The 3264-nt window shown below is 33.8% G+C and overlaps 1 protein-coding gene across 2 annotated transcripts in view; it reads left to right on the forward strand.

Moving 5' to 3' along the window:
* Positions 1 to 2109: 2109 nt before the first annotated feature.
* Positions 2110 to 3264, forward strand: part of LOC106475231 (60S ribosomal protein L32-like) — an 8781-nt gene continuing 7626 nt past the window's right edge. The window contains exon 1 of one of the 2 annotated variants that reach the window (XM_013935928.2): positions 2110 to 2179. The gene's annotated coding sequence lies outside the window, so the exon portion shown is untranslated. The remainder of the gene's footprint in view (positions 2180 to 3264) is intronic. The other variant, XM_013935927.2, reaches the window with a different exon arrangement.

A 3264-nucleotide genomic window follows, 5' to 3' on the forward strand; every position in this document is an offset into this window, starting at 1 on the left:
AATACTCTCTGACTGCAGATCAATTACTCACTGTCTACACACACATTATCCCGTCACGTTGTCACCCTCTTATATATATATACCAGACTATCCTATATCTTGTAATCTCCCGACTATTCCCGAAGGTTCGAGAGGTGGCGTGACACTAGTCACGTGACCTCGCTGACGCAACAGTATTTTAAACATAAACAGGGAAATTTTATTAGCTAGTTTAAAAATAATTTATATTCCAATATATCATAATATTGAAAGAATAAGATTATGTTAACAACTTCAACCAGAGGAGCTGCTAAAACTGTACAATGATAATTAAGTTTAATAATAAATAGTTTCTATTACCATTCTGCCGTAAGTCATCAGTTAGGTACCATCGCTACTAGCGGGGTTTTCGTCCCTTAACCCAAGAACAATCGGTTACATGCTTAGAGAAATTACCAGGCAACGAATCAGAAGTGTCACATGTAAAGCTTCACATACAAGGTATATCACGTTATTCCTACTTAGAAACATTTAAAGCTATATATATATTAATCTACTTAGTACTATAAATAACTAAAATATATTGAATTACTTGTAAAGTAGCTTATAAAGGGAACAAACCAAAGGTGACCAGTTCTTAAAAACGGAAGGTTAATTTAACAAAAGTTAACATAGAATTTGAAGAAAGTCGGAGATGACATTTATATTTTAAATATCCGTGGTATAATAAATGCTTAGAATTATGTTAAAGTATTTATGAGCAGGATAAAAGAAGTTATTTATGTCCTTCGGCGACTGTGTTTATATGCGATCTAGACAGGCTTAAACGGTTGACCCAGCATAACATTTGGTGAAGATGAATAAAATGACAAGTGTGAATGGTTAAATGCTTAGGTTTTTATTGTAGTATATACAGCTAGGATTAAGAAAGTTAACAATATTCTGGACTGACTCTGTTAATTATACAATTTATGCTACTTATGCGCTTTCTACTATAAAAATGTAAAAGAAAAAAGTATATAGGGATCCTTGGAATAATGTAAGAAACGTCACATCATAAAAGTAAATATTTAGTTTGAGAATACTACCATCACTTCTTCCTTTTTTAATTTCTTATAAAATTGCGAATTTATGGATATAAATAGTCAAGGAGTTTTGGCCATCTTTAATATTAAAGATAAAAATACAACCTCACAATGGATGATCTCGTTCAACATAGGGCGGGCTTGACCAGGTGGTTAGGGCACTTGACTCGCAATCTGAGGGTCGCGGGTTCGAACTTGCTCGCCCTTTCAGTTGTTGGGGCTTTATAACGTGACGGTCAATCCCACTATTCGTTGATAAAATTTTGTTTGTTTTTAATTATGCACAAAGCTACACAAGGGCTATCTGTGCTCTGCCCACCACGGGTATCGAAACCCGGTTTCTAGCGTTATAAGTCCGCAGACATACCGCTGTGCCACTGGGGGGCCCTGAAGAACGAAGGTCTACCTTTTGAGAGCGTCCGTTTTATGGATTTCGTATTATGTTATCCAACTATTTTATTCAGATTTTTCAATAAATCAGTATTCTATGTAGAACAGTTTGGTTTGAATTTAACGCAAAGCTACACGAGGGATATTTGCATTAGTCATCCTTAACTGCGCAGTGAAAAACTAGAGGGTTAACTCTTGGGCTACCCGTTCTTCAGGAGTGAATTGTGTATCCAAGATATTGGGTTTTTTAATTTATGATTCATCTTATTTTTGACCAGGCGTGATTTCTTAGCATCATAAAACAGTTTTATTATTTTGATATAAACTTTCATAATTTCCTCTTTTCATCTTATTCTCGCACTTCACCTCCATTGCATCATTCTACCTTTGGTCCTGATGAAGATCAGGTTTTGAATTATATTAAAAATGAAAAGTTTCGTGTTAGTCTAAATTTTATAAGCCATGTGAAGTTGTGAAACCGCTAAATGTAAGATAACAGATTTATTTCTGTACAACATTTCGTCTTTAATAGTGAGACATGATCTCAAACAACACATAAGGTACGGATACATCCATTCTGATAATTTTGTTTATAATACCAGCTACCTCTGGTTTAAAATGTAACTTAATATAATATATATTTTAGATCCACCAGATGGCACTTTCCCTAATATATTTCTATACGATCCACATCGATATTGCCCTCGGTTCTCTGTGTAAGTAAGGTGATGTAGAATCTTTTGTGATCTCGTATTAATATAGTTTAAAACATATAAGAAATGGTACTTAATTTTCATTTGAATATTTATGGTTAGTTTTAGGCCTTTATTTTCGAAGTATTAGTGAGTTTATAACATATTCTGATAATTTGCTTTTCGTAGAAAAAGGGTCATTTAGGTTAGGCCTATTTCAAGTAATATGCTGTTATGACCGAAACTGATTTACATTTTTATCTTAACATAAAGACAACAAGGAACCATTTGGTTCTTTAGGACTTTTCTTGCATACCAACCCTTAAGAAAAGTAAAGATTTAAACCCACCCTTAAATATTTAGGAAATTATCGATTTCTCTCTTACTCTTGGCTCTAATTTCTAAACTTCCAACAATCCAAGTTAAATTCACTTGGAGTTGGGCTTGAAATTCTACCCTTCACTACAGTTGAAAGTAATTCATTCTATAAGCCAGTCAATCACCCTGTTACTGTTAGAAATATCTGTAACAGTTAAGTGAGCTAAAACTAGAAGGATTTTTGGATTTAATTCAAAATGCTACTTTAGTACAGATAAATCAAGTATGTATGTATGTTTACACTAAATTATTCAACCTCGTGATTCTTTGTGGCCCTTAATTTAAACCCAACATACTGATTGCTTAGTAAAAGTTTTATCTAATTATGGACAGCACATCTCATAACTATTCACTTTGAATCATCCTCGTTAAATATTTTGAATCTTATAGAGGTATAAATAGAAGTTAAAGGTACACAGGATTATTTGATCCAGCTTGGCTGTCTTGTTTGTTAAACTATGCACAGGATTATTTGATCCAGCTTGGCTGTCTTATTTGTTAAACTATACACAGGATCATTTGATCCAGCTTGGCTGTCCCATTTGTTAAACTATGCACAGGATCATTTGATCCAGCTTGGCTGTCTTATTTGTTAAACTATACACAGGATCATTTGATCCAGCTTGGCTGTCTTATTTGTTAAACTATGCACAGGATCATTTGATCCAGCTTGGCTGTCTTATTTGTTAAACTATGCACAGGATCATTTGATCCAGCTTGGCTGTCTCATTTGTTAAACT

Source organism: Limulus polyphemus, unplaced genomic scaffold (assembly GCF_000517525.1).
Source record: "Limulus polyphemus unplaced genomic scaffold, Limulus_polyphemus-2.1.2 Scaffold8258, whole genome shotgun sequence".
NCBI lineage: Eukaryota > Metazoa > Arthropoda > Merostomata > Xiphosura > Limulidae > Limulus > Limulus polyphemus.